Source organism: Ambystoma mexicanum, chromosome 12 (genome assembly GCF_040938575.1).
Source record: "Ambystoma mexicanum isolate Mex_15411 chromosome 12, UKY_AmexF1_1, whole genome shotgun sequence".
NCBI classification, from domain to species: domain Eukaryota; kingdom Metazoa; phylum Chordata; class Amphibia; order Caudata; family Ambystomatidae; genus Ambystoma; species Ambystoma mexicanum.
The window spans coordinates 702,043,125-702,058,243 of record NC_090936.1 but is presented as its reverse complement, the minus strand read 5'-3'; positions in this window follow the sequence as shown (position 1 = coordinate 702,058,243).

Sequence of the window (15,119 nt, the reverse complement as noted above, 5' to 3'; positions counted from 1 at the left end):
TATGGTTCCTGGATCTACAAACATTTTGCTTCACTGTAGAACATCCAATAGCGGCCAGAACAAGGAAATGTGTACTTTTTAAGTCAGTTCCTGATCAATGGAGATGGGGAGGCCACCGAAAGAAGGGGAAAGGTATGTGACAAATTGTGGGAATTTGTCCCTTCGCCCCAAAGGGGGACCCCACTGCAAGGATATGAAGGTGAACCTGCTCTCAAACACCCTGACTAGGGATTGAGGCAAGTGGGATCTCACCAGAAGAGATTTCTCCTTTGCGGACAAGGACTACTGACAATAAGAGAAACTCCCTAGAAAACATGCCAAAATACTGTTTCAAACATATCCTGTAAATATTTGTATGTGAAGAAAATTAAGTATGTGCTACTTTCAACAGGAAACTGTGAATATTCATTTATGTAAGAAATCCCCATTAACTGAGATGAGGAAGATGACCTGTGGAGAAAAAGAGAAGCCATGGAGACAGAAAGAAAGGACTATGATCTACACTGCGTAAGTCCCACGGCTATGTAGCATATGAAATGGGAGGAGCCTGGAGACTAGAGAGAGAGAGAGAGAGAAGCCTGTGAGTTACGAATTGGCTTACACTTCGGCACTGAACAGAGGCTGGACGGTCCATGTCCTAAAGTTGTGAGAGAGCAGGAACCAGAAAAAGATGCACAGTGTCTCATAACAATGAGAAGGAGAGAAGCGAAGTTGGGCACGCTTTAGCAGCTGGGAAATAAACGAGAAGGAAAGTGTTGGCGTGAACACAAGAAACTCGTGGTGGACCAACGTACCTATACACAGCGCTGATGTCCCTCGAGATAAATGGTACAAACTGGTAACTGAAACACTGTAGTGCCTTCAAATACGGTCGCTCAGAGGAAGAAACAAAGGAAACATCAGAGGTCAACTTCATGAATCAGAAAGACAACAAGAAGAGAACGGAAAATCAGGGGACGTTACACCTACCATCCACAGGTAACAGGAAAGACAAGAGACCCGGGAGGGGGGATGTTAAAACCCTTATTGGAATGCTCACACTCGTCCCAGTGCAGATGGAGACAATAATATTAAAAGCCAGTGAAGCAAATGAGAATCATTATTGGAATGGTCATACTTGTCCCACTAAAGGAGATTAGTATATCACATTGATGTATCGACAAGGAATGAGATTTGTTACTGAAACACTGATACTCATCCCAGTGATGGAGTGGACATTATCAGGTTAATATTACCCAGAAAAAGAATTCACAATCTGTATTGGTTGGTTCCATGTGTTAAAATCATGGCCGTTTACACCAAAAAAATTGCAGCAAAAAGGCTGTGTATTTGCTGCCACCATCCATGTAAAGGATGCGGGAGACACCCCAGCAACCCCTGCTCCCCTTAAATGGTATAATGGGGTACACCTTTACCAGATCAAACCACTGCATTTTTGCCGCTATTTTTTGTAAAGGCGACATTTTTGCCGCAATTTCATTACTGCACCGTATGGGTCATACTCAGATCAGTCAGGAAATAGTAAGTTAAGAAGAGAGGCCAAGAACCAGAGAAGTGGAGACTTGCCAATATTGGATAACCCTACTAGGAGAAATGAGAAACAGAGTGTAAAGCCCAAGAAAGTACTGAATTAACTATCTGAATTGACAAAACCGGTCTCCAGCGACTATTTGAAGATAACCTATTGAACTGAAGTTTGCAAGAAGCAAATAAACCAGAAGTGAGTAATTCTCCTGTCCTTAAGTATTAGGTTAGTGATAGGGTTATTTTTGACAGTGGACAGATTATTTTAAGGCTTTCACTGACGACTGATGAGCACTGTAGTTCATTTCTTTAGCTAGAGATTCCTCATAGTATAGGGAAAGATAGACATTCATCCTTTTCTTTAATTAACAAGACAGTGAAATGAATCATCAGAGTCAGCGTCCTTCTTCTTTACCACCACAAAGGCCAAAAGGTGTGTCCCAAAGCCTTATTACGTAGATTTTCAAACACTAATTCAAAAAGAGAATAGTAGATAGTCTGCGTACAGGGGTGGGCCAAATTACATATAAATAGGATCTTCCCTTAGGAAATAACAAAAAAGGATGGCCTCTTTCCACTAGTGTCTCTTCTGACAGTTTTCCCAGTGTCAAGCTTTTGAGTCTTATCCCTCACTGTCCCAACATTCCAGAGGAGTTACCTCACTCCTTCCAGTATGTGGCAAGCCCTTCTTCTGCTCCTCTAAGCCTAAGTGTGGGCTTTCCAGAGTTGCATACCCCAAGACTAAACCAGTCCTAGATGTTTTGCGGGACCCTCATGGGTCTCTTAGAGATCATGCTGTGGCAATCAAGGATGGAAGCAAAAGGGCCAATTCTGGTTAGTCTTTCTCCAGCTCTCTGAACTGCTAATAGTCTCCCTGGCCCCAGCAATAACCTCATCTCACCTGTTAGGCCTGCCTAGGGATTGACCCGGCCCTCAGGAACCTCTTACTTAGAGTAGAATTACCTGCTGCTGGCTCCTTGCCTCCATTCTGAATCTCTTAATACAATCCTGATCTCAACTCTCTGTTGCTTTCTTCTTTAACTTCTAATACTGGCCAAGCCCTGGACAATCATATTCATTCTCTACTTTGGAAGAACTATCGTCTTTCATCTCCTTAGTCCTTAGTCTAGTCTAACTCCTCCTCCTGCTGAGTTTCTACTGTCTCCGTACTACTATCTTTGCCTGTTGTCACCACCTTCCACTCCCTCCTCTCCAGGTCTAACTTCCCTCTCCTTCTCATTCCACATGCTGGTGTTTTTCTCAGACTTTCCTCACCCCGGGGTTCTTCGCCTTCTCCTTCTCACTACCCACTCTAGGAATTTCTCATTCTCCTCCCGCTCTGTGGCTCTTCTCACCCACTGGCCCCCTCAGGCGTGATCTCAAGCTCTCCCCACTCTGAGGCTCCTTTTACTCTCACCCCACACCCTGGGGCTTACTCACGCTCTCCCTAGTATGCGGCTGTTCTTACTCTCACTACCCACTGTGGGACTTGCTCACTCTCTGTGTGCTCCGATCTTCTATTTTTCCACTGTTTCTACTACTGCCTACTCCATGCCTGGTTTAACTTACTCCATCTTTTCCTCTATTACTACAAACAACTCCTCGCTTTACTTGCTCCTTCTTTCACCCATTTTTCTCCCCATTACCTCACACCACTTTCTTGTCTTCTGTAATGCTCACCCCCTCCTCTCTCCTTCTCCAACTTCTCCAGCTCCCTTCTGTAGCACAATCATGTCTGATGTCTCCTATCACCAGTCTCTAAAGTATCTGCAGTGGCTCTCCTCTGCAGCAACTCTCCTCTTCAGCACCTCTCCTCTTCAGCACCTATCCTCTCCAGAAATCGTCACTCTCCAGCCTTATTCAAACAGGTGCTACCTGCTTCTATCAACCACCACAATGAACTGGGCTGCTTGGCTTATAGAGCAAGATGCCACCTCCCTGATTGCAATTAGGGTTGATGGTCTTCAGTTGTCTCCCTAAAGAGATTGCCACTTGGGATTTGCTGTATTTCTTCATTTACTGATAGTCAGAATGAAGCTGAGAGAACTTCACTGACTTTATTCATTCATTAAAGATTGTATGTCAACAAAAGAGCCATAAAAGCACATCAACTTTCAAGGACAAATAATAGAACATTGCCCTGACAGATATAATCCAGTCACAAAAGCACTTTGGGTGATATAGTAAGAGGAAGAAAATATACAGTGGCACAAGGGACCTGTTATAAAACAATCAAGCTAAAATCAGAACATTTTTAAGAATAAATGGAACTCATATGAACCGCTAGCACATTATCAAGTACATGGACCTATAAAAAACCTCAGGGGAGCGTAACTCAAAAGGTGGCAAGTAGCAGTGTTGGATGAGGAGAGAGAACCTCTCAGCCTCGCCTCATCAGCTAACTAGAGCACTTCTCCTTGTCAACCCCAGACTCCTTCTTAGTAACCAGACCCTGTGTCTAAAACATGCAGTTGCAATAATTACAGGCAAGTCAGCACATTGGCTCAGAATTCTTTCTCATTTGCAGCCCCACAAAGGGGGCGTACACTTGTGTTAGATGCCCGCAAGTTTTTGGTGACCTGCCCAATCTATATCTTAAATATAAATATGTTTTGAATGGTGGAGAAATAACATCAAGATACAATTTGAAGCCTGGGACCATCATGTGCTCGATATAATCCCAACTCGTCTTTAGCCATAGAACTGTGTCATCCAGATCCTTCAGAGCAGTATTTACATTAGAGATCCATTTTACACTTTTTCCTCCCTCCTAATTGAGAAGTGCAACAATGCCGTCTGATAGGATTCCGAGCCAAGTTGTTTCCATAATCTGGCCCAGAAGAAGGCTGGTCTTTCACAAATCAGTGGGGTGGCCTGGACTGTGTCAAGTTTGAAATAAACAAAAGCTGAGGCAGTACTGGGAGGTAACATTAAAAGGCAGCAGGAAGGGCCTGTTTAAGGAAGAGGTCTAGTGCTGGGGAAATGGCCCCACTACCATTTTTCACATGGAAAGATAGTATGGTACCACTGACCTTTTCTAGAATGATGGAGGATTTTTTTTATCTATTCGGACCAACCACCAGAGTCTTGGAATCTCAGCCCTAAGTAGTCATAATACTTAACCTGCTCTAACACCAGACCGTTTCCTTCCAGTTTTTATTGATATGATTTTGAGTTAGTAGGTTTGAACACCATGGTATTGGATTTATCAATATTTAGCTCAAGGTTAAGTTCCTTACACTTTTAAAATGAAATAGAAAGTGATTTGTGTAGGCCTTGGGGAGTTGTAGATGTGAGGACGGTGTTGTCTGCATAAAACAGAGCTGGGTACTTCTCTTGGCCTACTTTAGGACAGTCTTGGCAATCTCTAAGCAACCCTTCTATGATTTCTTAGATATAGAGATTGAATAAGAAGGGGGCCAGAAACATCCTTGTCTGACCCGTCTCTCTACAGCAAATTGGTGTGTAAGCTCACCACCCGCCCCAAATCAAACAATAACCCCATTTGCAGAATAGAGCTGGCAAATGATCAAATGATATGAATCATATTGGGGGGCTTTACGTGCAGCAAGGATTTGCCACAAGGTTTTTCTACAAACTGAGTTGAACACTGTCCTTAGATCTAAAAAGGCCACATCTAAATTCATCTATTTCTGGATCAATAAAAAAAAACATAAAACATTGGTCGATTGTGCGTCGATTCTCCATAAACCCTGCGTGTAAATCATGGATTATGTTTCCCCTATTCGCCCAGTCTTGAAGATGTTTTAGAATAACTTTATCAAATAATTTCCCTATACTGTCCAGGAGTGAAATCGGGTGGTAATTTCGGACACCCGTTTCCAAAAAGATATATAGGCCCTCATTACGAGTTCGGCCGGTAGCCATGCCGCTATTGGCGGCATGGCTGCCGCCGAAATCGCATCCGTGTCCGGGTCCTCGGAATGAGGACTTACCGGACCATTCCGAGTTCGGATGGCCCGGTAATTCCTCCCTCAAGGACCCGGACACAGTCCTTCCCCATTCCCATTTCCGCCCCCATAGGGCTGAATGGGAATGGGAGAGGGAGCAAACAATGGGCCATAACAAGATGGCCCGTTGTTTGCTCCCTCTTCCCCTCGCGGGACCCGGTAAGCACGCCTGGTTTTCCCAGGCGTGCTTAACGTGTCCCGCGAGGGGACCTCGTAATGTGGCAGAAGGGGTTGAACGGCGCCGTCACCTTTTACGGCACCGTTTAACCCGTTCCGCCAGGGTCGAAATGAGGCCCATAGTCTCTAGCTTGAAGAGCAGTCAACAAGGAGGACCATTTCCCCTGAGCATACTCTTTTTTTCTTAATGCCGAGCAAGCCCTTATAATTTGCCTGAAGTGTACGAAGTTGTCACTTGACTATTCCCAGCACAGACTTTGAACATTCAATGATTTTGGTTTTGGCACTATGCCAGGCTTAATCATACCAACCTGGCTATAACGGATTTTGTGATTTTATTAAGAGGGACAGAGACAAATGGAACTAATTTGGTGACTAGTTTCTCATATTAACTAAGACTTTGTGAGTCTGTGGTATTCATATTACAGATCACTTGGAGATTATCGAATACTGAAGTGTAAAGGTTGGTTTAAAAATTAGGTCTAAGGGATTTAGACCATATTACCGACCTTTGGATTGGCCACTAACTTCCACTATCTGTGAATTTGTCTGCATGCAAGGGTTACTTGACCACTAACTATCTCCAGCAAATCTCATAATAAGTAGAAAATTGTCACTTTCAGTCCTGTCATCCACTACAAAATCAATCATTCAGACCTAATTGGGTCCTGAGATAAGTATGTAGTCCATGAGATAACTCCTGTTGTGGCCCCCGAATGTCGTCTTTGCCGGATGGTCTTCAGAAAGTCTTCCATTACATGCTTTTATGTTTCAGTTGAGAATCATACAGCCCAAATCTATGTCCTGAGGGTGTGTTCTAAGGGGAAAGTTAGCCTTCAGTTGCAGGATATCCCAAGTTTGGGCCTGGTCATCCCAAAGTACCATTAGCTCTTTTAGGGATTCTATCTGGAGGTTAAAATCCCCAGCCACAATAGTGAAATTATTAGAAGGTAAATGGGAGGCACTCATAGACATATGCTCCGTAAGGGCGGCTATGACCGCTATTGCCCCGGGTGCAGCCAGTCTATGATAGATGTTATTTAATTGCAGTGTGTCTCTTTCGTCAAGCCAAATAAATAATGCTTGGAGATCTGGGGAGTTTCCAGGGGAATGAGATATCAACCCATATCAAGAGGCCACCACAAGGGCGCCCCCTAAGAGCCTTGACTGCAAGGATCGCAAATGTCTGGTACCCCTGTAGTAATAGTGGGTCGACTGGCCATGTCTTCTGTAGCATTATTATGTCAAAACTGTGCACATAATCACAACAAACAGGTGTGTATAACAGTCTGTTCACTCCCACAATATACAGTGAAAATAGTTTATTAGCACCCAGGGATTTTGTGGTACTATCTTCTGTGCCATTCAGTAAATCCATGTTTCTCAAGAGCAGCCAATCCCATAACCCTGTTGTTATGAGGTGGACCCCTAAGCAATGCCATACTCCATGGGGAAGAAGAAAAAGGTGCTTGCTGTTGGTTATAAATCTGCAGAGCAGGGTGAACCAACGGACCAAAAAAAAGAATTGGTAGACTTTAGTCGAATCATAGCTATGTCAGTCGAATAGGTCCTTCGATCAATATGGAAGAGACCCTCGATCAGCAGTCCTGAGGGAAAGAAACCTGTGTATAAAGATTTAGTACCAGGGCACGTACTCCTAATGAAATGTGCGTTGTCATCGCCAATGATGGCTAGGTAGCCCTTCATATAACGCAACCAATGGGTGCACTTATTCTTTAAGGACTCTGAATCTTCAAAAGAATGGGGGCCAAGTTTGGGTACATTAGTCGAGATCACTGAGGGTCTAGATTACCCACATTCATGTTGGAATTATCTCTGCTTCGTTTGTGGTTAGATGCTGCATGCCTGCCAAGCGGTAGAGAGTTAGTGCCTGTTAGGGGTGAGGTCCGGACACCGCGGTGGTGTGCCCATTAGTTATGGGCCTCCTCCATAAAACAAGGTGATAGGGGGGTCAGATTATGCAGCTGATTTAGAGGACCCCCCTCTCCACTCACTCCACATTTCCAGGCAGTGTAGGTATAAGCAAACTCAGAGACTTAGAGACATTACCATTGCAGGAACTTACTGCACCTAAACCAAATACAGGTCCGGAGTTAGTATTACAATCTAAAGCAAATTTGTCCAACACACAAGGGATTATGGGTTCAATCTTTTACCATATCTTCTTGATTTCTCCCATCAGCTCCCTCCCCCATCTGTCAACCCATCTGTCAATGCCTGCTGCAATATATTATTTCAGATCAGCAAGGGTTACTTCTACTTTAGAAGTTAATTGATTACCCGCATTGAATTCATTGACATGAATTTTGTTAAGCTGAGGTGCCAAGAAACAGGTCTGTGAGCCTATCTCATTATAGGCCTTAGCAGTACCAGATTGCTACCCACCCAATATCTTGACACACCAAGTTGACCCCCACCCACATTGTTACAGCCTGTTGACAATAGACCAACTGTTTTGTTCTTTTTTTCCGGGACACTGACTTCCATTGACGTTCGGCCCCCACGGTTGTATGGTGTGAGCCGGCTCCTGAGGTCACAGTAGAAATACGCTCAACGTGATTTGTCAAAGGGAGCGAGGGTAACATAGGAAAGATGTGAACAGAAGGCTGAGATGACTTCTCGCCTAAGCAGGATGTAGGCAAATATGACAAAGGGGGAGAAAAATGTGATTGAGGTCAAATTGTTGTGATTGTATTAGTGGACAAAGAGGTTATATCTGGGAGAGAAGATGGGATAGTAGTGAACAAAAGTTCCTTGTTCTGTGAATGAAGTTCAATAATAATAGGGCCGCAGGGACACATCTCTGAATGATCCTTAGAGGTACCTCTGGAAATATCAATATATCTTCTTTTGTGATATGTGTGGCTGGCCCCTTACATAAACCGTTATTGATATTGATTGATATTGATATTTTATTTCTATCGCGCTCATACACATGTGATTCAGAGCGCAACAAGGCAAAGGAGGGGAACAGGGGAGAACAAAAACAGCAATCTTACTATACCCAGCGACATTGAGAACGCGCAAGTGCATGGGAGAGGGGGAGGGGAAAAGTGCATGGAAGGGGGAGAAGTGGAAAGTGCGAAGCAGAGGCGAAACAGATAAATAACAATAAATACATAATAAAGGCAACAAACAGTGGTATAGGTTGGTATTCGAATGAACATCATAATTGGTGCAGAGGATATTAGGTCTGTACTATCAGTCAAAACTGCACAGTTAGAACCTGGGGCCTTAAGGGTCGTTGACAAGTCTTTGGTCACACTTGTTAAGTTGCTAGGAGCTAATTGCATGGGCCTCTGGTCAAATCCTTGTTTAGCACTTTGTGGCGTTGGGAGAGACGTTACCTGTGCATCGCACAATTCCGTGGTTTTCTCAGAGTGGATTCCAGCTATGGCTTCAATTCCACTGATATCAGAAAGTAGTCCCTAAATCTCATTTATCAGAATATGAACATCCTTGATTGGTTTGACTAGCCTGGAGATCTTACGCTGGCTAGCCCCTACAGGAACTGCACCCTCAGCTTTTTTCTTAACCATAACTGTTTCATTAACACGTCAAGCTATGTCCATAAGCTGATGGCCTCTTCAAAGCTCAGCAAGGTTCCAGACCTCACGACCTTCAACTAGCCTCCCAGCAGTATCAACGCTTATTGTCAATTGTCAAGGTAGAATAGGTATTGGCTTGTGAAATATTCCTGGGGAGTGAGGCAACCTCTCGTTGTGCAGGGGCTTAGCATGCAACTCACAGTATACCGAGTACGGGGGAATGGAGAGAACAAAAAAAATAAAATAAAGGGGGTTGGTGGTCCAGCAAGACCACTTACTTGAAATTTGCTTGCCGATATGGTTGGTACGGCTTCAGTGGATTCAAACGAACACTAGATCCTAGCCCCCCGGCAGCCTCCAGACAGCAAGAGACAGCAGCGCCCTAGGTTGCAGCGGGCTTAACCCAAAGTCATGATAGCACGTAACAGCAATGCATCTTGGTACTTGTAGTTTGCACAGTTTTAAAAAAAATGTTCAATATTTCTTCCTTTTAACATTTACCTTTTTCCACTTATGTTTTACAGCTTTTTTTCCCACTCAAATTTGCATAGAGTGTTTTGAATAGGTGCTTTTCTAGCACGGACCACTCTGTGTCAAAAATCTTTCAAAGTTCCAATGGAATTAATACACAGGGCCTCATTACAACGAAGGCGGTAGGGGGTTAACGGCGCCAGTAGAGTTGCCGGCCCCTTTAACCCCCTACCGCCTCATTACAAGGTATTCTCGCGGGACCCGCTAAGGACGCCTAGTAAAACCAGGCGTCCTTAGCGGGTGCCGTGAGGAGACTAGGATGCAAATAACAGCCCCGTCATTAACGGGCCCATGTTTGCATCCTCCGCATTCCCATTGAGCCCTATGGGGGCTCAAATGGGAATGGGGATGCACCGGGTCTGGGTTGCCTGAATGGGGAAATACCGGGCCCTCCAAGGTCGGAATGGCCCAGTATTTCCACATTCAGGGAACTCGGACACGGTACCCGGAATGGGGGTGGCCATGCTGCAAAAAGCAGCATGGCTACCTCTAATGTAGTAATGAGGCCCGCAGTCTTTCGTGTTACGCGATAGCAAGTGTAACCTCCAATTTTCTGTGACCTGCTCCTACTGCAATCTATTGAGAGTCCAACAGAGGAACCCTATTACAGGCACTCACGGCAGGGTTTTGATTGCTCTCATCACTGTGAGGCCTGATTTTTGGGTGATTACCTCAGGGCATCAGCAACTTCCCTTTAGTAGACTTATGGAGCATAGGCTCTAGGAGCAAAATTAATCGTTGGCTTGCTTTCCCACAGCAACTGCGTGCCCTGGCAATATGTTCAGGCTCCACAGGCTCCGCAGACTGGGTTACTATGCTTTTGAAAACACGTTTCCATCACACAGTAATGTCACAGCAGTGTCTCCCTCTCCAGCACAGACAAACGGCAAGCCGCTGCTACCACACAGCAACTGTTAGAGGAAAGGATCAGTTTGGTATCACGTCCAGCCCACGCCCCAGGAGCACAGAATGAAATTCTCTGTATGTGTGTCAATCCTTGAGTAATTACTTTATGAGAACCCTAGGGCCATTTAGTTTGAAACTCTGTGTGCAGCAGAAGCTGAACAGGCTGCTTGTGTGGAGGATATCAAGCTGCACAGCTGTTGGGAAGGTACTTGTGTTAGGAGGTTTCTAGGGGTGCTTAGGGTTCCACCAGGGTCTCCTTGTCCTTGAATACTTTTACTATGGTTTTCCTGTCCTTGGAGAGTTCATTTCAATTACTTGATCACTTCTGGGTTTTCTGGTTAGATGAGTAGAGCATTGTGGGAGGTGTAGTCCACCTGAGAGTGGTTTGCTTGTGGAATTTCGATGTGTGGGCCCTGTGACAGGTTTTTGGATGCTTTCCCTGTCTTAAGTGACAGGACTGTTTTATTTCTCCAAGTTTACTCTATCCCCAGTCCCTAATTCTGCTTCCCGGATCCAGTCCTGGTTTTGTTTCTGAGGTGCATAGTGGGAAATATATGTTTCCACTACTGGTTTGCCTAGGCACTGACGTACCTGAGTCTCCTGGCTCAAGGTCACTAGACAAAGGTCCAGGCATGGGACTTTGTCACAAATCATTCTTGCAGATAAAACACCTTCAAGTTATGTTACAAAAATAAAACGTATGCCTTCACAGGTAGAATTATGTTGTAACTAGCCTCAACGATATTAATACACAACCCGAATGCAACAACAACACACTTCTCCCTCCCTTTTACCCTTCTGGTATATGTCAAATTGTTAACGTTCCCACATTTCTCGTCTATGACAAGTTTACCTTACATTTGTACATGGGTTGTTTTCTTTTAGTTTTTTTTAATTAAAAGTTTATAAAATTATATACAGGGCAAATTAAACAATCAGGAACACTAGATGGGATCTTTCCTTACGGTTTATCATGAGGTGTTACTTTGTGTTGTGTACGTGCATAAGAGTTTGAGTTTGCATCTGTCAAGGAAATATTCGAGTCTCATAAGGTGTTAATGAACCGTATAAATGATGTACATATGTTGGGGGGAAAAAAATAACAGACACACCATTATCAATTCCGTGCAATATAGCAAAGACAGGCTAATTGCACACAAATTATGTTTTCCAAAATTTAGACTTTCATCACTAAGACTTTTTTCACGCTGATGTGATGACTTAAGGGTTTCAACTATTACTGCGGAACGTACACAGGTGTCAGAAAAAGATGCATAGCCTAGCAGCTATCTTACCAGGTAAGCATAGTAAACAGTTATTTTTCTTTGTTTAGTAGTTCCATGTACTGCAATAAGCTGTAAAAGTAGAAGTGAATGCACACAATAGAGTCTCACACTTCACTTTTGAGCTCATATTCTACTAAATGCGGGCGATTCCAACATGCAAAATATTGGGCTGTATGCATTGTGGTGACATACTCTTAATAATGGGATTTAAAGACAATGCAGATGGACTGCAATATGTCCAGATTCACCAAGAACTATAAAGTGCTGGAAAGAAGAGTTGTATTCGAAAATGAAACTATTCTGTTAAATCCGGGACTACGTTTTGTCATTGAAACAGAAAAGCTTCAGAGTTCCCGGGTAAAGACGAGAGTATTGATTTTCAGCTTCCAGTATGGCTTACTTTAACTAGAATGAAACGAGGTCAGCTCAATTTTCAAAAATGTCAGAGGTCACCCTGCAGATTTACTGTCATCACTGAAAAGAAAGGGTGTAGATTTGCACAAACGAATCGGTGAATGGTGGGATGACTCCAGCGAGTGTTGTTTTCTTTTACACCTAGAACATAAATTCACCTTCAAAGTTCACCTCCATTATACAGCACTTCATGTGCTAAGAAATCAAACCCACTGCAGCACTGATGCTAGCCAAGGATGACTTAAGTGTAAGTAATGAACGAGCATAGTCCCACGTACCGCTGCGTGCATTACAAAAGGGCAAAATAATTAATTTGTAGTGCTTACATGCGCTTTTAATTTCGTTTTCTGGTGTGAGACTTGACTTTTTTGTTACTTAGTTTAAAAAGAACATTGATTCATCAAAAATAGATGTATTTGACGTATCTATAGATACTAATTTAACTAGTGAATTAAGTAATGGAGGGGGGGCATGGCTTGTCCACCATACAATAACGTTTATTTTTCTATAACCTCCACCTAACACGGACCTAGAATGCCAATCGGAGGGATCTAAACGAACCGAGAGATACATGAATGGGATCACTGATCACCAAACCTGGACAGCTGCATTAAACAAGTGCTTTTTGCTCAACTTCAGAGCAATGCAGATGTTGTAGGGAGTTTGATACGTATGGACTACTTCACGTTGTGCTCCCCTGTTCTGCCAACAGCTGTCATTAGGATACCTACCTGCAGCATGGACCTGCAGGAGTGCCTGTATCTGGGTTCCCTGCTGCTGAGGATAGTTGCTATCAAGGGCTGCAGCACAGCACCAATAGGCAGTCTCTGTCATGCTGCTCAAAATCCACCATGGACAATACAGTATGAGCTGCAGACTGAGAGCTGTGCCTTGTGAAAGTGAAGAGGATCTGGGGGCCAGCCAGACGCCCATCATTAATGCTGAGCAGGAATATTGTAGCAGCAGTATTAGGGAGCATGGTAGTGCCCTGAGAGATGGCCATCTTGGAATCAGGCTAAGGCCTGTGTTAGATCTTAGAGATAACATGGAAATAACACAGGTAAGTAGAACTAGGATTGGAATGTAATTGAAGGAGAATACCAACGAATCAAAGGTTCCAGTCTGACATCAGAATTCAATTAATGCAATGCTGTGCAGGGGTGAAGAGCTACACATTTTATCAGCTCCAGTTGATTGACATTTGGCTGATAAAGAAATTAATGTACAACATTTCTCCAGGGTGAAGCCCGTGGGGAAAGGGGCCTTTAGATTTGTATGGCTTCTGTTATACCCGGAACCTGAGCAAGAATGTTCTCTGACTTGAAATAGACAGTTTGATCCCGCTCTGTATATGATAGATCACGCTCATCGGACACAAGTGCACATTGAATGACCACATGAGAAATTACTTTTTCAATTCACTGAGTAAACTGAACAGAGGTGGACTGGCCTATAGGGAATTCTGGAGATTTCCCAGTAGGCCTCTTCACCATGGGACACTTTTGCGTGATAACCAATTTTATTTCTAAATGTTCTCATAGGAAAAGGGTTGGTCTTGCTGAAGATGTGTAATATAGGGAAACTTTGAATATTATTTTCAGGGCCTCTTTTGGTCCCTGGTCCACCACTGAAACTGAAAGGCAATCATTTCCATGAGGCTGCCCCTTCCCGCTATTCCATGTGTCCTAGAAATTATGGAAATTGTTTGTGAAAGTGTGAAAATGAGAACAAGGAATATGCTGGAGACCAAATTGATTCTAAAAAGAAATGCAACGATTGTATAACAATACAGGACGATTCCCAGAAAGTTAGACAATGTGGCTACTCTGGCCTCTTGACCACCATAATGATCAACCTTCTGTCACCTTTTTAATGTATAGCACTCTATTGAATGATCCTGATATGCAACGTCCCAGATCCTGTTTTAGGATTTCTTCTCTACGTTTACAGATTCACTTTTATAGGATTTGTTTTGAGGAATATTAGCTTAGCCATTTATTTCTCACAGTTTATCAAAAAGTGGATTTTGCAACACTGAACCAAGTTCTTATGTCTGGTAGCAATCTGTACCCATGTTATTCTCTGCTGATTCACTGTGGTAGCCTAACACAGGCTCTTGTACTATCTAAGACAGATAACAAGTTGAGTATCACACATTCATAACCATAAGCATATTGTTTCATGTTGTATCATGCTTTTGTTAGATGTTAATTTGTCTCCCTTTTATTCATGAAATCTAATAATGATGCAAAGATAGCTACATTGAATAAAGATTTCCGAAACTGGAGATGAAGAAGAAGATGACAAATGGAGTAGATGCCACAAAGAAGGTCTCTTGAACAGGCAAACAATCTAAGCGATGTAAAACACTCACCACAGTATTACTAAAAGTCCTGAACATATGTACTGAGTGATTATATAATTTCCAAAGAGTGTCCTGAATATAGAGAAATATGATTGGATTAAAGTGTCTTGCGCTCTGCCTCTTATGATTGAGTACACTTATGATTGGTATAGAAATGAGTTCAATATGTCCTCAAAAATAGTCTTCCAATAGATGGTTTATTATTAAGTGGGTCAGCCGACACATGTTTCGACCTTAGTCGTCCTCAAGGCATTAGTCTTCCAAACTTGAAATAAGGACCATATTTTCCTCGCGGTCGCCGTTAGAACTCTAGTATCTTGCATCTAATGTTGGTTGCTTATATTGCCTATGTGGCTGAAAGTTGAACCCGTCCAAG